At 42.2% G+C, this 27,729-nt stretch overlaps 1 protein-coding gene across 5 annotated transcripts in view; it reads left to right on the top strand.

The window, feature by feature from the left end:
- LOC129815701 (cadherin-22-like) overlaps positions 1-27,729 on the top strand; it is a 265,152-nt gene that overhangs the window by 38,089 nt on the left and 199,334 nt on the right. The window contains exon 1 of one of the 5 annotated variants that reach the window (XM_055869743.1): positions 24,457-24,853. The exons of the other annotated variants lie outside the window; for them this stretch is intronic. The gene's annotated coding sequence lies outside the window, so the exon portion shown is untranslated. Of the gene's footprint in view, positions 1-24,456; positions 24,854-27,729 lie in introns of those variants that run through there. 5 annotated transcript variants of the gene reach the window in all.

Below are 27,729 nucleotides of genomic sequence, written 5' to 3'. Positions count from 1 at the left end.
GCAAAAACATAAAAAAATAAAAAAATACAAATCTTATTTTCATAAGTATTCAGACCCTTTGCTATAAGACTTGAAATTGAAATCAGGTAATCCTGTTTCCATTGATCATCCTTAAGATGTTTCTACAACTTGATCGACCTTTGATAAATTCAAACTGGGCAATCGGGTGAGAAGGGCCTTGGTCAGGGAGGTGACCAAGAACCCGATGGTCACTCTGACAGAGCTCCAGAGTTCCTCTGTGAATATGGGAGAACCTTCCAGAAGGACAACCATCTCTGCAGCAGGAATTTATGGTGGAGTGGCCAGACGGAAGCCACTCCTCAGTAAAAGGCAAAGGACAGCCTTTTACTGGAGTTTGCCAAAAAGCACCTAAAGACTCTCAGACCATGAGAAACAAAATTCTCAGGTCTGAAGAAACCAAGGTTGAACACTTTGACCTGAATGCCAAGCGTCACGTCTGGAGAAAACCTAGCACCATCCCTACGGGGAAGCATGGTGGTGGAAGCATCATGCTGTGTTGCTGTTTTTCAGCAGCAGGGACTGGGAGACTAGTTAGGATTGAGGGAAAGGTGAACGGAGCAAAGTACAGAGAGATTCTTGATGAAAACCTGCTCCAGAGCGCTCAGGACCTCAGACTGGGGCAAAGGATCACCTTCCAACAGGACAACAACCCTAAGCACACAGCCAAGACAACGCAGGGGTGGCTTTGGGACTCTGAATGTCCTTGAGTGACCCGAACTTGAATCGATCGAACATCTCTGGAGAGACCTGAAAACAGCTGTGTAACGATGCTAACCTTTCCGAGCTTGAAAGGATTTGCAAAGAATGGGAGAAACTTCCCAAATACAGGTGTGCCAAGCTTGTAGCGTCTTACCCAAATAGACTCAAGGCTGTAATCTCTGCCAAAGGTGTTTCAACAAAATACTTAATAAAGACTCTGAATATTTATGTAAATGTGATGTGTAAGTTTATTTTTTTTATACATTTGCAAACATTTATAAAAAATGTTGTGCTTTGTCATTATGGGGTATTGTGTGTTGATGAGGGAAAAAAACTATTTGAACAATTTTAGAATAAGCCTGTAATGTAACAAAATGTGGAAAAAGTCAAGAGATCTGAACAATTTCCAAATGAACTGTATGTAGCTACATGACAATTGTCTTAAAAAATATTCCACACCTTCTCTCTGTTATGTAGCTACATACAGTGCATTTGGAAAGTATTCAGACCTCTTGACTTTTTCCACATTTGTTACATTACAGCCTTATTCTAAAATTGTTCAAATAGTTTTTTTCCCTCATCAACACACAATACCCCATAATGACATAGCAAAAACAGTTTGTTTTAAATGTTTGCAAATGTAACATTTTGGTTGTTTCAAGACTCCAACAAATGAGGTGACAATCAAGAGGGATCCAAGTAGCCAAAGGAATCCTCAGACTGAGCGATTCATTTCACTGCCAGCTCGCCATCCATTGCAGTCCTCCTCATATGTCAGGAGACTATTAAAAACAACCCAAAAAGGGGGAGTTGTATTTCAAATCAAAACACACTAGCTAACTAGCTAGCTAGCATTATTAAAAGAGCTGATTTGCAATCAAATCCACAGACAGGAAACTAATAGATGTAACCCAGAATTTATTGTAGCTATGCCAACAGCCAGTTGCCCATATATTCAAGCATGGCATTTAGCAGTATAATCACCAAATATGTTTTAAACAATCAATAATAGCGTATATGGCATATAGATATTAATAAAGCAAATATTTGTCCACATATGCCACATTTGAAGTACAGTGGAGATAAGACTGTCCTCTTAAGATTTTCAGGGGCATCTTTAATTTATAGATGCGTTACACTTCAAATAAAAACAAATTGTAAATCATATGAAGGGCCGTCACCTATTGAATTCATTTCCTGTTCTGTGTCACTGGGTTGGACAACTCTCATCTTTAATACCCTTGAAATAAATCTGACTTTAGCCCAACACAAGTCATTACTATCCTGTTTGTGCATGTAATGCCTTGCGTAGTAACTATTGTTTGGGCAACATGGAAGCAAAGCAAGGCTGCCCAAACCTCTTCCTGGAGATCTACTGTGCTGTAGGTTCTCAGTCCAACTCTAATTTAGCATATCTGAGTCGGATAGTTAAGGTCTTGTTGAGCAGCTAATTAGTAGTATCAGGTGTGCTAAATTAGTGTTGGACTGAAAACCCACAGGACTGTAGATCTCCAAGAAGAGGGTTAGGCAGCCCTGTCCTAAAGATAAGAATGCGTTCTCTTTACAATGATCAATTTAGACAGCCAAAAGTCAGGCATGTTTATCTCCTAACTCCCCGTTTCCCCTTAGGGACTTTGCTCTCATCCATTTATATGCAGATGATACAGTCGCTGCTGTCCCCTCCCTGGATTTTGTGTTAAATGCTCTAAAACAAAGCTTTCTTAGTGTCCAACAAGCTTTCTCTACCCTAAACCTTGTTCTGAACCTCCAAAACAAAGGTCATGTGGTTTGGTAAGAAGAATGCCCCTCTCCCCACCGGTGTGATTACTACCTCTGAGGGTTTAGAGCTTGACGTAGTCACCTCATACAAGTACTTGGGAGTATGGCTAGACGGTGCACTGTCCTTCTCTCAGCACATATCAAAGCTGCAGGCTAAAGTTAAATCTAGACTTGGTTTCCTCTATCGTAACCGCTCCTCTTTCACCGCAGCTGCCAAACTAACCCTGATTCAGATGATCATCCTACCTATCCAGATTATGGAGACATCATTTATAGATGTGTTTTACCATTCAGCCATCAGATTTGCCTCCAATGCTCCTTATAGGACACATCACTGCACTCTATACTCCTCTGTAAACTGGCCATCTATGTATACTGCAGCCCTCATCCTCCACATACAACACCTGTTCTGCCAGTCACATTCTGTTAAAGGTCCCCAAAGCACATCCCTGGGTCGCTCCTCTTTTCACAGCTGGCGACTGGAACGAGTTGCAAAAAACACTCAAACTGGACAGTTTTATCTTATTCAAAGACTCAATCATGGACACTCTTACTGACAGTTGTGGCTGCTTTGTGTGATGTATTGTTGTCTCTACCTTCTTGACCTTTGTGCTGTTGACTGTGTCCAATAATGTTTGTACCATGTTGTGTTGCTACCATGTTGTGTTGCTCTCTTGTTATGTTGTCGTCTTAGGTCTCTCTTTATGTAGTGCTGTGCTGTCTCTCTTGTTGTGTCCTATATTTATATTGTATTTTTTTAATCCCAGGCCCCCGTCCCCGCAGGAGGTCTTTTGCCTTTTGATAGGCTGTTGTTGTAAATAAGAATTTGTTCTTAATTGAATTGCCTAGTTAAATAAAATAAAAATAAAAGCATATCTTGTTTCTACTCAGAACTCTCAAGGAGTGAATATGGGTTCTTTGAAAACTGGGCATTGTTCAACTCCAGTTTCCAGATGCTTTAATAATTAGTTAAGCGTTATCCTATTTACACATACATTAGGCTAATTCTGAAGTCAATATCCCTAACATGCTACAGTATGAGTTTCAGGGTGATTTGAGTTTCTTGAATTAAAATCCATTCAATTCATTATCACATCTCTTAAGATCAGCTATTGGTATTACAGTAACAATGTCTTGTCACGTTTTGAATGAATGAAAACCCTGAATTGAAATACCTCTGTAGGTCTGCACCACTTAACTGTTGCTGTTTGATGCCTGTGCTGAATTGCATTCGTGGAGAGCTATATCTTTTTATTATTCTATACAATTCACTTTGTAGTAATTCATCCTTTTTCAAGTCATTCTTTAACGTGTCAACTTGAAATTGGATACTCCAAATGCTCAGAGTACCACTATATTCATGCATAGTATATTCTGCAATATAAATTGGGTGGCTCGAGCCCTGAAATCTGATTTGCTGACAGCCATGGTATATGAGACCGTATACCATGTGTATGACAAAATGTGCATCTTTACTGCACTAATTCTGTTGGAAACCAGTTTATAGTAGCAATAAGGCACCTTGGGGGGTTGTGGTATATGGCCAATATACCACGGCTAAGGGCTGTATCCAGGCACTCCGCATTGCGGCGTGCATATGAACAGTCCTTAGCCGTGGTATATTGGGCATATACCACACCTCCTCGGGCTTTAATGCTTAAATATGACATGTTGGTGCTTCCTTTTGAAGTTGGAACCAAGTGGTCTGTATCCAACGTACGTCACTAGGCATTGTTTCAACAAGCAGCAGTTTTTGAACACAAATGTTGTTGATTTTGAAATTAGTACACCCAATTCTAACATGGTTGCCTGAGTTAACAAGAGGTCTAACGGAGAAAACACTAAAAGAAGCCGTTGGCAGCCAGCGTAAGACAATTAATGAACTTTCAGAGCTATTCTTAGTTTAGCCCCTCGACAAAATTCTTCATTTTCACTTTGCATTCCAATTTCACTATCACAACCTCCTGTGTATTCTCAGCTGCAAGACAATGTACAATAGGATTTAACAAATTGGTTATTTGTCTCAGAAATTATTCCGTACTGAGGAATTTATTTTCGAGCAACTCCAGTGGTTGTGATTATGGGTCAGTGTTTGGCCACAAAAAGCCATGCAGGCTTGACGAGAGTGGGCGAACTGACAGCCAATCAGAACCCAGCTCTGATGTGGAGTGACCCGTGGACGAAGAACACCCCGTCTTCATCTCCTCTTGCTCTTGCTCTTCCCTTCCCTCCATCGCCTAGCTGCAGATTAATGTGTTTGACAGGCCATTGAGCAGGAAAAGGCAATAAATGCTACTCAAAGCAGAGGGCTATCATGGGAGCCCTTGTTGGGAGAAAATTACGCATCTTCAGACCCGCAAGGCAGTAGCAGGCAGGCATGACAGAACGCTGTTAGACAGTACTCTCCAAATGCCGTATTGGCCTCATCTGAAAAGGGATGAGAGGCTTGGGCCTGGATGGGCTACATTGCGGATCAGCTGTTATTGGCCTATAGTTAGACGACGTTAGATTAGGCCTCGACAAAGGTCTAATCAGTAAATGACATGATGATCCAGCTTACAGTGGGAGTCTGATAAAGAGGCTGTGTTCCAGTCACTCCTACACAACACTGGGCTTCATCCTTTCCTTGAGTATGTCTACGTGCACGTGTGTTCTATACACACTTAACATTCCGCCTTAGATTGCACATTACACACACCCTTTTTGCTTATGATTTATCTGAATTAACTGGGGAATGCTGATTTGGATTGAAGGTCATTTACCCAAATTGTTCCTTCCTGACTACATAAATAAGTCTAGGGTGTTATTTTGTGTGTCCATCTTGGATATGATGACAACTCAAGCTACTTTGACTAGGATTTCCATAGGGATGACACAACCTATTATTTCAAATTGTCCTTAAATTGTCCCAATCAAATTGTTTGGATGCTCAGTCACAATAACATAACTAAAGAACAGAGAGAAACTTTTTTTTTCAGGGTTCTGTGGAAGTCTTCTGAGACATGACTCATTGCAAAATAATGTCTGAGTCTGTGGCTAATTAACATCCAAGCCGAAAGCGAAGGAAGATACTTGTTGAGTAACAGGGCCTCCTTGCTGTGCTTTTCCCCTAATTACACAACAAGCCTTTAGTTCCAGAGTTCTCATTAGCTCCTATCAGTTATTCAAATCGATGCACTCAAAGAAATAGTCCATTAAACTGAACTACACCTCCTGGAGGGAATAGCGCTGGAGGGAATACCGGACGTTTTACTGTCTCCTGACCAATTGTGCTCCTGGACATCAGAACAGCTATCACTAACCTCGACTTGGATGAGGACTTCTAATTCAATGAGTCGGAGGCGAAATACATTGATTATCCCGGACCAGGCCTAAATTCCCGACACCTTGAGGAGGAGAAGACGGCACTATAGAGGCGGGATACGTGACGAGACTGTCGGAGAAAGGATAAATCGCCTCTACCCTCTGTTCTATTGGCCAATGTGCAATCACTGGGGAATAAACTGGATGAGCTCCGTTCGAGACTATCCTACCAACGTGATCTGAAGAACTGTGATATACTATGTTTCTCTGAGTTGTGGCTGAACAAGGACATGGTCAATATAAATCTAGCAGTTTTTTTCTGTACATCGGTAGGACAGAACGGGTAAGCTCAAGGGGGGAGGTGGTGTGTGTCCCTTTTGTTAACTGGTGCGCAATCTCTAATATTAAGGAAGTCTCGAGGTTCTGCTCGCTTTAGTTAGAATACCTCATGATAAGCTGTAGACCATACAATTTACCAAGAGTTTATCAACGTTTTTCATAGCTGTCTATTTACCACCATAAACCGATGCTGGCACTAAGACCGCACTCTACAAGCTGTATAGGGCCATAAGCAAACAAGAAAATGCTCACCCAGAGGCGGCGCTCCTAGTGGCCGGTGACATAAATGCACTGAAATCCGTTTTTTATCTCATTCCAGCCAGGTATTCAACGTCATCCATGTCTGAGGACGTCAGGAGATGACGTGGAAACCAGCCACTAGGGACAAAAGTGAGCACTGTCACCTTCAAGTAGGTTTCGGTTGTAGAAGGGATGGTGGATAGGCATAAGCATCTGTCTCAGCCTGGTTTCTTCCTAGGTTCTGGCCTTTCTAGGGAGTTTTTCATAGCCACCGTGCTTCTACACCTGCATTGCTTGCTGTTTGGGGTTTTAGGCTGGGTTTCTGTACAGCACTTTGTGACATCAGCTGATGTAAGAAGGGCTTTATAAATACATTTCATTGACTCTGATTCCAAAGGTTGTTTGAATCCTGCGATAGAAAGGTGTTTTTTATCATTTTTGTTTAAGCCTATCCCAAACCTTAACCCTTACCTTAACCATTCAGAGTTAATGCCTGAACTTACCCTTTAACACTTTGAAATTTGATGTTTGGAACAACTTTGACATTTTGACATTTGAGAAACATGGATGTACCTCTAATTCTGACGCAAGACTGTGAGAGCTGGTAGTTTATACCAGCGTGTCACCTGTGCAACTAGAGGTGAAAAAACTATAGACCACCTTTACACTACACACAGAGACGCATACAAATCTCTCCCTCGCTCTCCATTTGGCAAATCTGACCATAACACTAAATCAAATCAAATCAAGTTTATTTTATATAGCCCTTCGTACATCAGCTAATATCTCGAAGTGCTGTACAGAAACCCAGCCTAAAACCCCAAACAGCAAGCAATGCAGGTGTAGAAGCACGGTGGCTAGGAAAAACTCCCTAGAAAGGCCAAAACCTAGGAAGAAACCTAAAGAGGAACCAGGCTATAAGGGGTGGCGAGTCCTCTTCTGGCTGTGCCGGGTGGAGATTGTAACAGAACATGGCCAAGATGTTCTAAATGTTCATACGTGACAAGCATGGTCAAATAATAATCAGGAATAAATGTCAGTTGGCTTTTCATAGCCGATCATTAAGAGTTGAAAACAGCAGGTCTGGGACAGGTAGGGGTTCCATAACCGCAGGCAGAACAGTTGAAACTGGAATAGCAGCAAGGCCAGGTGGGCTGGGGACAGCAAGGAGTCATCATGCCCGGTAGTCCTGACGTATGGTCCTAGGGCTCAGGTCCTCCGAGAGAGAGAAAGAAAGAGAGAAGGAGAGAATTAGAGAGAGCATACTTAAATTCACACAGGACACTGGATAAGACAGGAGAAGTACTCCAGATATAACCAACTGACCCTAGCCCCCCGACACATAAACTACTGCAGCATAAATACTGGAGGCTGAGACAGGAGGGGTCAGGAGACACTGTGGCCCCATCCGATGATACCCCCGGACAGGGCCAAACAGGAAGGATTTAACCCCACCCACTTTTCCAAAGCACAGCCCCCGCACCACTAGAGGGATATCTTCAACCACCAACTTACAATCCTGAGACAAGGCCGAGTATAGCCCACAAAGATCTCCACCACAGCACAAACCAAGGGGGGGCGCTAACCCAGACAGGAAGATCACGTCAGTAACTCAACCCACTCAAGTGACGCACCCCTCCCAGGGACGGCATGAAAGAGCACCAGTAAGCCAGTGACTCAGCCCCTGTAATAGGGTTAGAGGCAGAGAATCCCAGTGGAGAGAGGGGAACCGGCCAGGCAGAGACAGCAAGGGCGGTTCGTTGCTCCAGAGCCTTTCCGTTCACCTTCACACTCCTGGGCCAGACTACAATCAATCATATGACCTACTGAAGAGATAAGTCTTCAGTAAAGACTTAAAGGTTGAGACCGAGTCTGCGTCTCTCACATGGGTAGGCAGACCGTTCCATAAAAATGGAGATGTATAGGAGAAAGCCCTGCCTCCAGCTGTTTGCTTAGAAATTCTAGGGACAATTAGGAGGCCTGCGTCTTGTGACCGTAGCGTACGTGTAGGTATGTACGGCAGGACCAACTCGGAAAGATAGGTAGGAGCAAGCCCATGTAACGCTTTATAGGTTAACAGTAAAACCTTGAAATCAGCCCTTGCCTTAACAGGAAGCCAGTGTAGGGAAGCTAGCACTGGAGTAATATGATCACATTTCTTGGTTCTAGTCAGGATTCTAGCAGCCGTATTTAGCACTAACTGAAGTTTATTTAGTGCTTTATCCGGGTAGCCGGAAAGTAGAGCATTGCAGTAGTCTAACCTAGAAGTAACAAATGCATGGATTAATTTTTCTGCATCATTTTTGGACAGAAAATTTCAGATTTTTGCAATGTTACGTAGATGGAAAAAAGCTGTCCTTGAAACAGTCTTGATATGTTCGTCAAAAGAGAGATCAGGGTCCAGAGTAACGCCAAGGTCCTTCACAGTTTTATTTGAGACGACTTTACAACCATCAAGATTAATTGTCAGATTTAACAGAAGATCTCTTTGTTTCTTGGGACCTAGAACAAGCATCTCTGTTTTGTCCGAGTTTAAAAGTAGAACGTTTTCAGCCATCCACTTCCTTATGTCTGAAACACAGGCTTCTAGCGAGGGCAATTTTGTGGCTTCACCATGTTTCATTGAAATGTACAGCTGTGTGTCATCCGCATAGCAGTGAAAGTTAACATTATGTTTTCGAATAACATCCCCAAGAGGTAAAATATATAGTGAAAACAATAGTGGTCCTAAAACAGAACCTTGAGGAACACCGAAATGTACAGTTGATTTGTCAAAGGACAAACCATTCACAGAGAATAACTGATATCTTTCCGACAGATAAGATCTAAACCAGGCCAGAACTTGTCCGTGTAGGCCTATTTGGGTTTCCAGTCTCTCCAAAAGAATGTGGTGATCGATGGTGTCAAAGGCAGTACTAAGGTCTAGTAGCACGAGGACAGATGCAGAGCCTCGGTCTGACGCCATTAAAAGGTAATTTACCACCTTCACAAGTGCAGTCTCAGTGCTATGATGGGGTCTAAAACCAGACTGAAGCATTTCGTATACATTGTTTGTCTTCAGGAAGGCAGTGAGTTGCTGCGCAACAGCTTTTTCAATTTTTTTGAGAGGAATGGAAGATTCGATATAGGCCGCTAGTTTTTTACATTTTCCGGGTCAAGGTTTGGCTTTTTCAAGAGAGGCTTTATTACTGCCACTTTTAGTGAGTTTGGTACACATCCGGTGGATAGAGAGCCGTTTATTATGTTCAACATAGGAGGGCCAAGCACATGAAGCAGCTCTTTCAGTAGTTTAGTTGTAATAGGATCCAGTATGCAGCTTGAAGGTTTAGAGGCCATGATTATTTTCATCATTGTGTCAAGAGATATAGTACTAAAACACTTAAGTGTCTCTCCTGATCCCAGGACCTGGCAGAGCTGTGCAGATCCAGGACAGCTAAGCCCTGGAGGAATACGTAGATTTAAAGAGGAGTCCGTAATTTGCTTTCTAATGATCATGATCTTTTCCTCAAAGAAGTTCATGAATTTATTACTGCTGAAGTGAAAGCCATCCTCTCTTGGGGAATGCTGCTTTTTAGTTAGCTTTGCAACAGTATAAAAAATAAATGTCGGATTGTTCTTATTTTCCTCAATTAAGTTGGAAAAGTAGGATGATCGAGCAGCAGTGAGGGCTCTTCGATACTGCACGGTACTGTCTATCGACTCCACTATCCTATTGATTCCTGCTTACAAGCAAAAACTCAAACAGGAAGTCCCAGTGACACGCTCAATACGTAAGTGGTCCGATGAAGCAGATGATAAGCTTCTTTTCTTGTTTCGTGGCTAATAACACTAAACCATGCTGTTCCGGCTGACTGTGTGATCACGCTCTCCGTAGCCGATGTGAGTAAGACCTTTAAACAGGTTAACATTCACAAGGCCGCAGGGCCAGACGGATTACCAGGAAGCGTACTTAGAGCATGCGCTGACCAACAGGCAAGTGTGTTCACTGACATTTTCAACCTCTCCCTGACCCAGTCTGTAATACATATGTTTCAAGCAGACCACAATAATCCCTCTGCCCAAGAATGCCAAGGTAACCTGTCTAAATGGCTATTGCATTGCACTCATCTGTAGCCATGAAATGCTTGAAAGGCTGGTCATGGCTCAAATAAACACCATCATCCCAAACAGATCCACAGATGATGCAATCTCTATTGCACTCCACACTGCCCTTTCCCATCTGGACAAAAATAACAGCTACTTGAGAATGCTGTTCATTGACTACATCTCAGAATTCAACACCATAATGCCCTCCAAGCTCTTCACTAAGTTAAGGAGCCTGGGATTGCACTCCTTCTGCAACTGGATCCTGGACTTCATGATGGGCTGCCCCCATGTGATGAGGGCAGGCAACAACACATCTGCCACACTGACCCTCAACACGGTGGCCCCACAGGGTATGCGTGCTTAGTCCTCTCATATTCTCCCTGTTCATCCACAACTGTGTGGCCGTGACGATTCCAACACCATTAAGTTCTCTGACAACTCAACATGGTAGGCCTGATCACAGATGACGATAGCCTACAAGGAGGTCAGAGACCTGACAGTGTGGTGCCAGGTCAAACAACCTCTCCCTCAACATTAGCAAGAGAAGCAAGCTGATCGGGAACTACAGGAAAAGGAGCGCCATCCACATCCACACTGCCCACACTTCTGTGTTCTCCTTTTGGTAGGTATTTTCATTATTTAACATGCAATGAACTACACAGAGGGAAAAGTAGACTGCATTCAATACCACAGACAGAACTTGTGTTAACGGGTATGCACAAAAACACAGATAGAGAGAGTTCAACATTACATTTAAACTACTCTATCAGTGTGAGGAATGAAGTCTCTGATAGGCATTGACTAGAGCAGTGAAGTCAGGTATAGTTTCTGACCTTGCTATGTGCAGGATTGCTGAGAGGTGAGCGTCAGTAAGAGATGATGCCTTGACTTCTTATATTTCATCACTGAAAATGTCTGTTCACATCCATAGTTTGACCCAAACAGTACAAACATCTTCTGAGCATGACTCCTAATCTTTGGAAAGTTTTGTTCATTGAGAGATGCATAGAACCTCGTCAGTGACGTTGTTTTGAATAGCTCTCCAATCACTGCATCACACTGAAGATCGATAAGCTCAAGTTGCAGGTCAGTGGGAGAGTTATCCACATTGAAGGTGAAAGGAGAGGAAACCAACAGCATGTCATTTTCCAACACTTTGAAATGCTCTAAACCACGAGAAAAATCACTGTTCAAAGCACGCAGCAGTGATGTATACTTCTCCCGCTGGTCATCTGATAGGGAACAGACTAGTTGTGTCGGAAGGTGGGTGAGATTGTTGGCTTCTACTTGACGGGTCAGGAGGAGTAATTTTCCCTTGAAGGCTTTGACAAGGCTGTACATCTGATGTGCAAAAAGGCCCTTGCGTACACATCACTGACAAACTGAAATGGACCACCCACGCAGACATTGTGGTGAGAAGGCTCAACAGAGCCTCTTCAACCTCAGGAGGCTAAAGAAATGTATCTTGTCACCTAAAACCTTCACAGATTTTTACAGATGCACAATTGAAATCATCCTGTCGGGCTGTATCACCGCCTAGTACGGTAACTGCACTGCCCGCAATCGCAAGGCTCTCCAGAGGGTGGTGCGGTCTGCCCAATGCATTGCCGTGGGCAAACTACCCGCCCTCCAGGACACCTACAGCACCCGATGTCACAGGAAGGCTAAAAGATAATCAAGGACATCAACCACCCGAGCCACAGTCTGTTCACGCCGCTATCATGCAGAAGGCGAGGTCAGTACAGGTGCATCAAAGCTGAGGCCGAGACACTGAAAAACAGCTTCTATTTCAAGGCCATCAGACTGTTTAACAGCCATCACTAGCACATTAGAGGCTTCTGCCTATAGGCATAGACTAGGAATCACTGGCCACTTTAAGGAATGGAACACTAGTCATTTAAATGTTTACATATCTGGCATTACTCATCTCATATGTGTATATACTGTATTCTATGGTATCTTAGTCACTTAATAATGCTTACATAGCCAGCAGCATACCACCCTGCATACCACTGCTGGCTTGCTTCTGAAGCTAAGCAGGGTTGGTCCTGGTCAGTCCCTGGATGGGAGACCAGATGCTGCTGGAAGTGGTGTTGGAGGGCCAGTAGGAGGCACTCTTTCCTCTGGTCTAAAAAATATCCCAATGCCCCAGGGCAGTGATTGGGGACACTGCCCTGTGTAGGGTGCCGTCTTTCGGATGGGACGTTAAACGGGTGTCCTGACTCTCTGAGGTCATTAAAGATCCCATGGCACTTATCGTAAGAGTAGGGGTGTTAACCCCGGTGTCCTGGCTAAATTCCCAATCTGGCCCTCAAACCATCATGGTCACCTAATAATCCCCAGTTTACAATTGGCTCATTCATCCCCCTCCTCTCCCCTGTAACTATTCCCCAGGTCGTTGCTGCAAATGAGAACGTGTTCTCAGTCAACTTACCTGGTAAAATAAATAAAATAAACATGTCTTGCATTACTCATCTCATATGTATATACTGTTTTTTCTGTACTATTCTACAGTATCTTAGTCCGTTCCGTTCTGACATCGCTCATCCATATGTATATAGTCTTAATTCATTCCTACTTAGATTTGTGTGTATTGTGTATATGTTGTGTAATTTGTTAGATATTACTTGTTAGTTAGTACAGTAATATCGGAGCTAGAAGCACAAGCTTTTCGCTACACCCGCAATAACATCTGCTAATCACGTGTATGTGACCAATAAAATGTTATTTGATTCCGCAGGCAGTATTGAATCAGGTCGCGGGCTGCATACGGCCCCCGGGGTGACCTTTGCCCAGGGCTGTTATAGGTGGAACACTTTTGGTTCCAAGTAGAACCCTTTCCACATAAGCACAGTTTTCGCATTTTTTGACGGATAACCATCCCCGTTGTTATTCATCCTGCAATGGATGATGACTCCCATTTTAAAAAAAGCATTAACCAATCCGAAATACTCAGACACAATCTCAATGTGGCCACGTCCTTTAGTGTTCAAGCAAACATGGCCTCCGTTTTCATCACATCATATCGATGCCCTCAAAGAAACTGTCCAGTAAACTGAAATTACACCGCTCAATAACTCCTACTCCCACTTCATTAGTAGTGGTCACACAAACATGGCCGACAAACTTTATCATATTATCTCAGTGAAGCTGCCTCGCCCTCCTGCCGAAATGGCAAACATCAATCTCACCTGTAATTACAGAGAGGCCAACCAATAGCAGCAGAGATTGTGAAAGAGGTTGGCAAAGGTCTACAACGTTAACTCCACTTTGACTAGGTTTTCCAGGTATGAAACATGCAATTTTCTGCCCCTGATTAAATGTTTGAGTGCTCAACTCTGTAAATATCATGGAGCTCACCAGGCTCGGCTGCCTTGGAATAGCTGCAGCCCTATTCTCCATAATGAATGTGTAGCCTATGATTTTGCCCAGTTCAGGAAAGACCGTCGGCGCTATTTACACATGTTTTGAGGTCTAAGTAAAAACAATCCAGACCACTTAAAGGGTAGGAAGCATGAGTTTTTACTCACCAATGTAACAACGCTGTGTGGCCACAATATACTATTTATCAACGTCATATGGAGGATTTACTCTATGCTACAGAGTTCGTATGCTAACTAACATTGGCCTCAACTCATACTATTCACAGACTTTATGGCTGTATTATCTAGTGGGAACCCGTTAGCACGCAGGCTCTGGTGCTTACTTGCCGTGGGCTCAAGACGAAAGAGAAAATCATACCTGTTTAGTACCTCATCTGTTCTCCTTTTTGTTTTATCAACTCTGTCAATTAGGATACGGGAGTTTTTGTAACTTTTAGTGCTAACGCATTAGCTAACATCTGGAATCTATCTACTTTAGATTTTGGCCCAGTGAAGTGCCTGCCTCCCCCTTGCTTTGGTAGCTAACTCTGTCTGCTATCAATCTGTAAGTCTCTGCTCTCTTTACTTTTAATCTGCCGTTATGTTTAAGTTGTGTTCTAGCTGGTTTCCAGTAGTTTGGCTCTAGCTTGCCGACCATTACCGTGGTGGTTGGCTAGGCTGGCTAGGCTGGCTAGGTTAATAGCTAATTGGCTAAATGCCTCATGTTAGCTGTCTGGCTAGCTTGCTGGCTAAGATAACGGTATATAACTAACATTATTTGATAACTGGTTAGATGGCGTTATGTATTTCAAAAACTTTGGTTTACTTTAATGTAATAACTTCAAAGTATTTGCTTGTATGAATTAATTAAATTACATTTTCCTTGGCAAATCGCCAGTTGGTAACCCATCCCTTATGGGATTAAACTTCTTCAGGCTTTTTCTCAATTTCCGCCTGACTGACGTGCCCAAAGTAAACTGCCTGTTGCTCAGGCCCTGAAGCCAGGATATGCATATAATTGGCACCATTGAAAAGAAAACACTTTGAACTTTGTAGAAATGTTAAAATAATGTAGGAGACTATAACACAATTGATATGTTAGGAGAAATTCCAAAGAAAGATTACATTTTTTTGAGAGCCCATTTTCTTACAATGTAAAGTATAATGAAATAATTAAATCTAGCTCACAGTATGCAATTCCCATGGCTTCCACAGGGTGTCAGCCCTCTATGTTCATGGTTTCAGGCTTGTTTCTTCCAAAACAAGGAAGAATAATGAGTTTTAGTACTGGGACACACTATTGGAAATTCGTGTTTGGGCGTGCGAGGAAGACAAGACGCACCTGCTAATATCGGATTCCTATTCCTACTTCTTTCTGTTTGAAATATTATAGTTTGATTACATTTTAGGGTATCTGAGGAGTCAATAGAAATGTATTTTGACTTGTTTTAACAAAGGTAGATTTTTGGATTCCTTTCTCTGCATGTTGAACGAGTGGATTACTCAAGTCAACTAAACTGACTTTTTGGGATATAAAGAAGGATTTTATCCAACAAAACAACACTACATGTTATAGCTGGGACCCTTTGCATGACAAATCAGAGGAACATTTTCAAAAAGTAAGTGAATATTTAATCGCTATTTGTGAATTTAGTTAACCTGTGCCGGTGGAAAAATATTTTGATGTGGGTGCGCCGTCCTCAAACAATCGCACGGCATGCTTTCACTGTAAGGGCTACTGTAAATCGGATAGTGCAGTTAGATTAACAAGAATTTAAGCTTTCAACCGATATGACACTTGTATGTACCTACATGTTTAATATCCGGTAGCGGGACGCCTATCCCAGAGTGAGTTTTTATTCAGCACTGTCAACACTTTTTATTCAACACTATTAAAAAAAACATAAAAACACTTCTCCCTACTTCCACTCGCGCTGCAGCTGCAATGAAAAAGTAGCCAAGTGTATCGATATCCCTGCGTTTCTATTATTATTAGCAGCTCGTTGTGTCTATTTTAATATCAAGGAATATTTCACTTTCTCTGGTCATAGGAACAACATGAATTTGTACATGAGGCAGATGCGGTGCGACTCGAGTTTCACCAACGGGTGGAAGACTGTCCCCTTGCTCTGGTTAGTCTCACCGGAGGAAAGGAAGGAGAGAGCAGCGACCATGAGTGGTGGACCTTCTGTTGCGCACTTCAGTTCGTTCAAGACAACTGGGAACTCAGAAAAAAAAGAGATCTGACTGGGAAAAATATTTTTGAATCACGAGTCATCCAATTCGGAATTCCAAGTGAAACTCTGGCATCTTTCTAGAGCTCAAACTTTCCAACCTGAAGGTCACTGACCTTATGATTTGACCTCATTTTTTTGTCCAAGTTCCCAATTGTATTGACCATCACAAGTAGGTACCATCTTTTAAGTAAAATAAAAAAGCTAATTATTTGCAAATTATTTAAATTTATGCTCAGCCGTGTCTCGCAAGTGAAACACCAACTAATCTATTTTGTTATCAAAGCTTGAGTTTTGCAATATAATATAGTCTGAGAATAACAATATTGTCAGTTCAGGCATATAGCCATATGGTGTGATAAATGTAGGCTATTAGGCCTACTATACAAACCTCATTCCTACAAAAGTATTTATTAGGTTCATGTTAAAAATGTTTAAGACATGTACCCCCTTTTTCGTGATATTCAATTTTCGATCTTGTCTCATCGCTACAACTCCCCAACGGGCTCGGGAGAGGCGAAGGTCGAGTCATGCATCCTCCGAAACATAACCCGCCAAACTGCGCTCCTTAACACCCGCCAGCTTAACTCGGAAGCCAGCCGCAACAATGTGTCGGAGGAAACACCGTTCAACTGACAAGCAGGGTCAGCCTGCAGGCACCCGGACCGCCACAGGGAGTCGCTAGAGCGCAAATGTGCCAAGTAAAGCCCCAACGGCCAAACTCTCCCCTAACCCAGACGACGCTGGGCCAATTGTGCGCCGCCCTATTGGACTCCCGGTCACTGCCGGTTGTGACACAGCCTGGGAACGAACCCGGGTCTGTAGTGACGCCTCAAGCCCTGTGATGCAGTGCCTTAAACTGCTGCGCCACTCGGGAGACCCTCGGCTTGATTTTTGACTGCGAAAGTGATTTTGACCACTGACTTTAAAGGGTAGGTAGCATAAACGTAACCATATGTAACATATGGATATGCATTAATATACACATCAAAAGTCCCAATGCAAAGTTACACCACACATTTCTATTTTTGGAGTTATTACATAAAACCGATCAGAATTCCAAAGAATGCCAGAAAAAAATATGTGGAATATTTAGATGAAGCCTGGAATAAAAGAGAAAGGGCTACCTATAATTGAATTATACAAATATTTAGCTTCTATGTGGTAAATGGCACATGTGTATATATATTGTGTAGGGTACTTGTCTTCCACATGAATCTTCTCTTTGTGCCAGACTGGGTTCTGTAAATTGTTTTGTACATGTTATGTATATATTTTTTACTGCTATATATAATTGTTTGGAAAACCTTATTTCGTATTATGTATTGATTTGTATCTTAATTTTTTTCATTCTTTACACGATGCGAACTGCAGAGAACACCGGGAGAAGAATTATCAATTCATTTTCACAGCAAATTATTGTAAGGTTTGTTTATGTGTTAATTAATTAAAAACTGCAGCTTTTTGATGTATTCTTTGACAGTCTCTCTCTGGTAATGGATTTTTAAAAGTTATGAAATCTTACGTAGACTAGTATCAAACTTTGCTGTGGCAGGGTCATGGAAGCTGTATGAGCGGTGAGTTGAGCCATTCCGATTGGCCAGTGCAGTAGGCCAACTCGAATCAGCTACAGATCTCCTGGGCCACCGGCCCGGCAGAATTTGTCTTTAAAGACAAATGAAATGGTTCAAAATGGGAACTCTTTACCAGCCAGTGCACAGGGCTTCTGAATCAAGTACACTTACCACCAACAGTGCAACATAAATAATATATATTTTTTAAAGGAGCACAAGTGTTAAAACGGCTAGCTGGAGCCTTCTGAGCGGTTGGTTGTAGATGCCCTCACTCACTAGTGACTTAAGCTAACTCTACTTTGGTCTGACCCAACTACAGGCAGTCCTGCAAGAACCAGGCAGATATTATGTCCATATCCATCAGCACACACACACATAGAAGTGATCTTTGTAGTTTCTAAAGGAAAGGAAAGTAAAGGAACATGTCAACAGTAGTAATGGAGCTATACACTTGGATCTGTACATGACATAGCATGACATGTACATACAGTATAGATATTACACATTACTACAGATAAGATGTCAGCATTTTAACTGTGTGTGTGAGAGAGAGGGTGTGTGTGAGAAGGCGAGTGTGTTTTTCAAGTTTTGTCACGTGCAGCAGTACATAGTATAACTGTGTGTTTTTGTCACTCTGTTTTCTCTACCATTACAGTATGTGCCATTGTGTTGTGTGTTTTTGAAGTGATATAGGCTGTGTGTGCAGAGGACGATGGAATTCTGAAGAGAAAGGTTTGTTTTTAGAAGACTTTGCGGAGTTGGCAGCTGCAGAAAGGGGTGCTGCCCGGGCTCCAGACTGTGTGTGCGTTGCAAACGGTACCCTATTCCCTATTTAGTGCACTACTTTTGACTAGGGCCTATAAAGTAGTGCACTAAATAGGGAATAGGGTGCCATTTGGTACACACACGTTGATCTGACAGGTGAATATGGCGCCTAGGCAGGTTTCAGGGGAGAACCCACAACCAAAGAATGTCACTTCCCAGGAGAAATGAACGCTCTTTCGAAAGCGTGTTCTGCTCTGCAGCCAAAACTAGGGGTTTAAGGATTGACAGTGACGTGTTGTTTCTAAACGTGAAGTCATGTTAGATATTTTGATTGACAGCTCAGTCACATATTGCCTAAGCTAATAACGAATTGGGCCTAGTTTAAATATATATTATTATTTAAACTATTATCTTCCCCGTCCTATTTTGTATTTCCATTGAAAACTCCCAAAAGAGTTAGGTTAATGGAGAATCCCCAGCTAACACAATGTTCCTGTAACATTCCCTCAAGGTTATTGTTTAGTTTACCACAACATTCTTGGAACCAACATTTGTAAGCTGGGTCTGCTCTAACCTTTCCCTTTAAAACAATAGCTAGTGCACTTCCTTTGTATCTGGTACTCTGAGGCCTACTATAACAGCTACAGTAAAAGGCTTCTATGACAAAAGGTCAGTATGGCTCTGTTGTTCTTCTGGGCTCCTCTAGATCTCATGCAGAAGGGAGAAGAGGTGATGGATCACCCTCTGAAGGGTAAGAAAGCACTCTGTGTTCTGAACATTAAAATGAGAGCACTGGAACTTCTGATATTAGAAAAATACTGTCCACAAAATGGCCGTTAGCAGTATACTACTAGTATCTTTTCTAAAGTAAGTTTTATAAAAAGTGATAGATCTATCATTGAAAATCAGATGTTTTAGGCATAGTTATAATGAAACAAGTCGATTCTGGTGTTCATTTTGACTGTCCGTTGCAAAAGTAATATATTTTGGTATTTTAGTAGTAAATCTAGCTATTTTTGCCCCTAGTGGTTCAACTCTACCATTGAAATCGTGAAGTAGATGTGTTTCTCCATCATCTCAAGGGAGGGGTTCGAAATGAAATGCACTCCCTTCTAGATATACTGGGTGGTACCACCTCAAGGCTTACTATAAAAGCAGGTGACAGCACGCCTTATTTGGTAATGGTCTTGGTAAGTGGAGTGTGCTAATATATTTTGCATGATGCTTCCTTGCCTAGACTACTGAAGTTACACAAAATTCAAAAGGCAATAAGGTACATTTCTGTATATGACCAAATTCAACGTTTTTGCGCACCGTTTCATACACATCGATGTGCTTTTACGAAGTAAAAAAAAACATGTAGTCTATGAGGATTATACGCTTCGTGGTTACATCCATGGTAACAAGAAATAGATGAACTTGGTGGTCATGTCAACTCCTTGCATTTTTACCCCAACTGCTACGACTGATTGGTGGCAGTCCTGTTAAAACAGTTGGCTCATAGTTCAAGACTTCTAAATGAGGCAGAATATTTTTTTTCCTTCTTCCAAATCCTTTTGGAATATTCGTCCCGTGCCCACACACTTCTAATTCGGAAAAGATTTGACCATTGGAAAAAGAGCTACTGTGTAAATATGGCAATGCGGGTTGGATTGAGTTGAGCCCATAATCTCCCTTTTCTAGGTGATGATTGCACTTTTCTTCCCAACACAATTCCACAATAAACGTGACTCCACATTTCAAACTTACACCGCAAGTGGCAATAGATGTTAAGAACTCAAATCAAATCAAATCACATTTTATTTGTCACATACACATGGTTAGCAGATGTTAATGCGAGTGTAGCGAAATGCTTGTGCTTCTAGTTCCGACAATGCAGTAATAACCAACAAGTAATCTAACCTAACAATTCCACAACTACTACCTTATACACACAAGTGTAAAGGGATAAAGAATATGCACATAAAGATATATGAATGAGTGATGGTACAGAACGGCATAGGCAAGATGCAGTAGATGGTATAGTGTACAGTCTATACATATGAGATGAGTAATGTAGGGTATGTAAACATAAAGTGGCATAGTTTAAAGTGGCTAGTGATACATGTATTACATAAAGATGGCAAGATGCAGTAGATGATATAGAGTACAGCATATACATATACATATGAGTAATGTAGGGTATGTAAACATTATATTAAGTGGCATTGTTTAAAGTGGCTAGTATCAAGATCAGTATCAGTATCAATAGATGTTAAGAACTCGGCTCCTTACCACTGTGAGCTAACTGTCCAAAGCCGCATTGGCTTGCAACGCACATCATTTTATTATCGGAGCATGCCAGTGGACTTCTGGTAAGTATGCTTTAGGGAGAAAGCGTTTAGATCAGGTACAACTACATTTACCCACCCTCAAAATAAATATATTTGAACAATCCCCCCCACCCACAACTTCTCATCTGAATGCATTTGTTTTTGAAGGGGTTGGGCAAAGGCTGAAATTGGGGTTGAGAGTTACCATTTAATCTTGAACCTGGCTGATCTAAAAGAGTTAGATTTTGGCCTTGGCCATGGCCGCTCTCTTGCCTTTCCTGCGGAAGGTGCACCTTGGAACAAGAGACCTTGTAAATCAGGTGGTGTGCAATCTCCTCTCCGTGGCAGCTAGATTCACCATTTAACTAACAATGTGGCCCGGCTAAATGGGCCTTGTCCAGTCAACATCTTTGGTCCCTTGTTTTATAGATTCTGCAGTCAAGTCCGTCTCCTCTAATGGCTGAGGCTTGGTAGAACATGCTGCTTTGTTGAACGCGATCGAACAGGGAAGGGAACTCTAAAGACTACTGTATGTCATCCTTGTGCAGTGCATCCCTCGGGACTTCCCACAGCAATGGGCCTGTTTGCCTGTTCTCCCCAAGCAAGAAAAACGGTTACCTTTTAATGTCACTGAGATCATAAGACCGACCATAAAGGCTCTTCGGATGCGATTGGAACGTACAGTATCTTGATGACAGACACTCTTTGGCTCTTACTTTGTGGCTTTCGCCCCGTAAACAGAAAACAGAATGAACGTCTTTTCTCTGGTTATGGCTAAGAGAACAGGGGGGAATTCTTCTTTCTGGCAGGGTATGATTAGCAAGTTCTATGCGCAGCAGGCAGCTAATTTTAATATTAATTTCTCTTATGCTCAGCAGGCAGCTAATTTTAATATTAATTTAACTTCTGTTTTCAGTTGAAACTAATGTGAAAATGGAGCAAAAAGGGAAAGCTACCCAGTCATTTATGGGAATGTAGAAATATAGTGTCCCAATATCAGTTGATGTGTCCATGACACTTGTGTTATGCCAAAATGTGTCCATAATTTCTTCAGTACTACTATCTAATAATTATCGTCTGTGATCTCATCTTATTTCTTTATGTGATAATATGCCACATGTAGCTCTTCAGCAAAAAAATATACATTTTTGGTCTTTGTGCATTTAATGTAACAAAACCAAAACATTTTCACAATGCTTGTTGTGGCTGCTTATCTGTTACTGTCCCTCTTTACGAATTCTCTTGTGACATGACTTATAAACACCATTGTCCTTTCCTAATTCCCTCTGTCTGATCTGCACCCCTGTCTCAGTTCCCTCCTTCCTTTTGCTGCTATGATCTAGCCTCTCTTTCTCACTCGCTCACCCCTTTACAAGGCAAAACAGAGAGCCGCTTGAGAGCTTGTGCTTACCAGGTCAACGAGTACCACGTAATGGAGAGAAGTAGAAACAGGAACTAAAGAGAGAGTCAGCCCATGTTGGGTGCCACTAGGTTTTCAGAGATACATTTAGAGGTAGTGAACAAGGGTAATGATGTCGACGAACAAGTGCCAGTCTTTCATTGAGGGGAAAGGTTACTCCCGAGTGCCCAGGTATCTCGAGAACATTAACTTAAGGTCAGACCCTGTGACAGTGATTGAAAAGTAAGTTAAACTTCATTGGAACTCTTAAGGGCAACCGGACAGGCATTTCTCTCAGGAGACCGCAAAAAAAAAGCTTCTGAGAGAAAGTTTAAATTTGAGTGTTAGAGGCTGTAAGCCTTTTCTTTTGGATGTGTTGGCTGTGTGTGTTGGAGAGGGATTTATTCAGATTGACCACTGGCTGTGTGTGTTGGAGAGGGATTTATTCAGATTGACCACTGTCTGTGTGTGTTGGAGAAGAATTTATTCAGATTGACCACTGTCTGTGTGTGTTGGAGAGGGATTTATTCAGATTGACCACTGGCTGTGTGTGTTGGAGAAGGATTTATTCAGATTGACCACTGGCTGTGTGTGTTGGAGAAGGATTTATTCAGATTGACCACTGGCTGTGTGTGTTGGAGAAGGATTTATTCAGATTGACCACTGGCTGTGTGTGTTGGAGATGGATTTATTCAGATTGACCACTGGACCTTCTCCAAAAGTACAGCTGAGCCTTTATTTTCTCCTCAGTGACGCGAGATTGCTGGTCGAATGGCAAATCAATAACGTTGATAAGAGGAGTATTAAGACTGACATCTTTGCCATTGTCATTCTTCCATTTCTCTGAAGCTGTTTTGTTGTGGCATTTTCTATTTCTAAAGTTCCCTGGGACAATTATTCTGGAAGCACATCTCAGACATGAGCCTGGCTATCAATAACACACAATAGTGGATTCTCAAATGACGTTCATCCTGGCCGTCATTGAGAACTTGAATCATAATTATAGTCATATTCTATTTTCTGAAATAGTTCAGAGTTTCCTAGCTTCACTGAGGAGGGGAATGTTGATTATCTAATGATAGATGTTCAATCCCTTTCTGACTGTATGTAATATTACTTTTTGGACTAGTTTCCCAAAAATGACTGGAACATTGTCACAAAAGCAGTGGATCTTTGAGTATCTTTTGCTTTTAGACACATACAGGTGTGTCTTAATCAAAACCTGTCGCACAATATTTGGCTTCAGTGTTGTTATTTAGAACTGTGAAATGTGTGAGACTCCAATACTTACCAATGCAATTAACTGTGCTCATTTTCTTTGGATTGGTCCCGTGTGGCTCAGTTGGTAGAGCATGGCGCTTGCAACGCCAGGGTTGTGGGTTCATTTCCCACGGGGGGACCAGGGTTCAATTCCCATGGGGGGACCAGGATGAATATGTATGAACTTTCCAATTTGTAAGTCGCTCTGGAAAAGAGCGTCTGCTAAATGACTTAAATGTAAATGTAAATGGATTTTATATTCTATAAAAGCGCATTGGTCAGTCACTCCTGTGTCAGACACAGTGTGCAAAGCAACTGTATTGTAAAGTAGGGTGGGGATGAGCAGGGAAGTGGTTCAAGTTTAAATGTCACGTGTACAAGTACAGTGAATCAATGTAGTACCAAAAATAACACAAGGTAGAACAAAAACACACAATATATAAAAACCAAAAATATGAAGAACACGAGAAAGTAAGCTATATACAGGGTCAGTTCCAGGGTCAGTACCTATACCTTATTTACAATGTGCAGGGATACTGGAGTGATAGAGGTAGGTACAGGGGTAAGGTGACTAGGCATCAGGATATATGAGAAACAGAGGAGCAGCAGCATATACTGTATGATAATTGTGAGTGTGTGTGCAGAGTCAGTATAAATGTGTGTGCATCATAGGAGGTTGGTGGCACCTTAATTGGGGAGGATGGGCTCGTTGTAATGGCTGGAGCACAATAAGTGAAATGGTATCAAACACATGGTTTCCATGTGTTTTATGCCGTTCCATTCGCTCCGTTCCATCTATTATGGTGAGCCGTTTTCTCTTCGACAGCCTCCACTCGTGTGCATGTGTGTGTTGGAGTGTCAGTGTATGGAGTCCTGTGAGTGCAAAAAACTCAGATAGTCAGTGTAGCCATTTTGTAAGCTATTTAGCAGCTATTTAGCAGCCTTGTTGAATGGTGATAGAAGCTGTTCAGAAGCCTGTTGGTGTCAGACTTGTTGCTCCGGTAACGCTTGCTGTGCGGAAGCAGAGAGAACAGTCTATGGCTTGGATGGCTGGAGTCTTTAACGTTTTTCCGGTCCTTCCTTTCACACCGCTTGAATCAAAGATGGTGCTGTACTGTGTGGCCGTGGTTTTGTGAGCTCCGAAACAACTTTGCTATTTTGTGATTATTGTGGTGTTTATTTGTACTTTTATTTTCACAAAATGTATCCACTATCATTTATTTTAACCGACCAATATCTTTTGAACATCAGAACGGAAGTTACTTACCTAAATTCCGGCTTCAACTTTGACTCATCTGCCCTGGGCTCTTTCTGTAATTCCAACCCAGTTTGGCGTTAGAGGCAGGAGAGGGGGATCCTGGGTAAACTCAGAGACTGCTGGCCTTGTTAGAATGGTGTATTGCCAATTACTGCAAAATGCATACTACTGAGCTGATGCCTCACCGACGATGACCGATGGGAAAGGAAGCAGATGTCCAGAGTAAGAACAATAGAAGTTGTTTTATCTTGGATAACAGTCAAATCAAAAGCCAGAACTTTTGTGATCTTAATTTAAAAATGTTAAAAAAATTGTAATACAATAGTTTACACATTTTAACGCACTAACAAGTTAATTAACTTGTTCATTAACAAGTTAATTTCTGAACTTGATATTTCATAAAAATGGCTTTTTGTTCCTTTCCAGAGTGAGATGACAATCTGGACAGAATTAAGTTTTTAGGTGACATCAACTGAATCACCAGGGACAGAGAGAAATAAGCATGAGATTGACTTGTAAAAGTCCTCTCTGTTAAAAGGCCTCTCTCTAAAAGGCTCTTGTCCTCTCAAATTCATCTAAATGCACATTGAAATGAAGAAGATTCTTAAATGCTAAGATCTGGTGGAATAAATAGTGCAATTATGCATATGTGATTTCTGAACGATTCTCTTTACTGCATTACTATAACCATAAGGCAGCCTAAACCAACATTTGAACTGTTCTGACATGAATAGGTTTGTAAAGGCATGCCGCCTCTCCAGAACGCATCTCGTCTTATCGTGACAGCAGCCAAACAGTACACAGTAAGGCAAATTTCCCCTCTTGATGCAAGGTTAATCAGGTGGATATAAATGAATGTGGCACCCAATTCCACACAGCGATTTAGCTCTGTATGCCACCATGTCCATATCCGATTTGCACAGCTGTTTAACTTTTGTGATCAAATTCGGCATTCACAATTTGTCACAAATGCATGAAAGAAATGAGTGCTTGGTTGGTTTGTGGTTTCAATGGTATTTACAGGGATTAGGTTTCAGTTGCAAAATCATGTGGCCCTATTGATGTATTCATTGTTGAGCACCTTTTGTGATCGTGCAATACAAACTGCCATTACCAAAGAAGAGCTCACAAAGACTTAGCCTACATTTGATTCTTCTCATTAGAAATTACAGGAGGAGATGTATGCTGCACTCTCTTCACCATCTAAGGTCCTGACCTTTTCTCTTTTGGCCATAGTTTGGGAAGTTGTTGGCAGTCAACTCAGAGAACTCAGTACAGACCATACTCTGGGACATGCATACACAGAACCTCTTCACCATCATCACATTGCCATTTCCTGTTATTGATTTGTCCAACCCTTTCATATTCTGCTTGGCCAAGGGATTCAGGATGGTAAACACAACAAAAAAGACAGCACGTCAGTATTACCAGTTGAATACTAATTGTCTCTTCGATTAAAACATATCATTTTCAATGAACTTGTAGCATACAGTATTTTAAGCTGAAAAGTGGTCATCAAAAAGTACAGTTCTACACAGGTCTACCTCCCCACCCCTTTCAGTTATCGAAACCAATCTAGTTAAATATTTCCATGGTCACATTCGATGAATGTAGCTCTTTAAAAATGTTGATGATCTGGGTGACGTGGTTGACCTCTAACCTTCACACAACCTTTGCCTCTTTGTCGTTTCACAACTTCATCGCCATTTCTGAGAAAAATGGAGGTTAGATAAATGTACGGCCGTCACGTTCCACCCCCGTCTCATCTCTTTTGGCCATTTTGACGCATAATTGGACCCAAGTACATGTCAACATAATGGAGACAAGTTCACTAAAATAAGGCCGAATTGTGTTTTATCTTTTCAAATCTTGAGTTCGAATTGTTCTGACGTAGCATGTCAGCATAATGTGCTGTTAGTTAAAAAAGCTAAATCGGTGGGGGCATGAGACGATTGCTCAACATTGTTGGAATTGAGGTTTATTCTGAGATTTATGTTTGTGCCTCTGTCATTCATTGTTGAGTAAAAAGCAGACTGAGGAAAGGACATGCAATTGTAAAGCTCTCCTGTTTCAAAAGAAGTGGCATTCATTATTTTTCGAGTGTCTGTAACACTGTATACCCTATTGTACTTAGCCTACTCCTCTGCTATAGACACAATAGCTTACCCTACTGCTCTCTGCTATAGGCACGATAGCTTAGCCTACTGCTCTCTGCTATAGGCACGATAGCTTAGCCTACTGCTCTCTGCTATAGGCACGATAGCCCAGCCTACTGCTCTGTGCTATAGGCACGATAGCCCAGTCTACTGCTCTCTGCTACTATAGGCACGATAGCCCAGCCTACTGCTCTCTGCTATAGGCACGATAGCTTAGCCTACTGCTCTCTGCTATAGGCACGATAGCTTAGCCTACTGCTCTCTGCTATAGGCACGATAGCCCAGCCTACTGCTCTCTGCTATGGGCACGATAGCCCAGCCTACTGCTCTCTGCTATAGGCACGATAGCCCAGCCTACTGCTCTCTGCTATAGGCACGATAGCCCAGCCTACTGCTCTCTGCTACTATAGGCACGATAGCTTAGCCTACTGCTCTGTGCTATAGGCACGATAGCCCAGTCTACTGCTCTCTGCTACTATAGGCACGATAGCCCAGCCTACTGCTCTCTGCTATAGGCACGATAGCTTAGCCTACTGCTCTCTGCTATAGGCACGATAGCTTAGCCTACTGCTCTCTGCTATAGGCACGATAGCCCAGCCTACTGCTCTCTGCTATAGGCACGATAGCCCAGCCTACTGCTCTGTGCTATAGGCACGATAGCCCAGCCTACTGCTCTCTGCTATAGGCACGATATCTTAGCCTACTGCTCTGTGCTATAGGCACGATAGCCTAGCCTACTGCTCTCTGCTATAGGCACGATAGCCCGGCCTACTGCTCTCTGCTATAGACACGATAGCCCAGCATACTGCTCTCTGCTATAGGCACGATAGCCCAGCCTACTGCTCTCTGCTACTATAGGCACGATAGCCTAGCCTACTGCTCTCTGCTACTATAGGCACTATAGCCCAGCCTACTACTCTGTGCTACTATAGACACAATATC

The sequence above is a fragment of the Salvelinus fontinalis genome, chromosome 18 (genome assembly GCF_029448725.1).
Source record: "Salvelinus fontinalis isolate EN_2023a chromosome 18, ASM2944872v1, whole genome shotgun sequence".
Lineage (NCBI taxonomy): Eukaryota > Metazoa > Chordata > Actinopteri > Salmoniformes > Salmonidae > Salvelinus > Salvelinus fontinalis.
The sequence above is the reverse complement of the archived record's forward strand: the minus strand, read 5'-3'. Positions and strand labels throughout refer to the sequence as shown.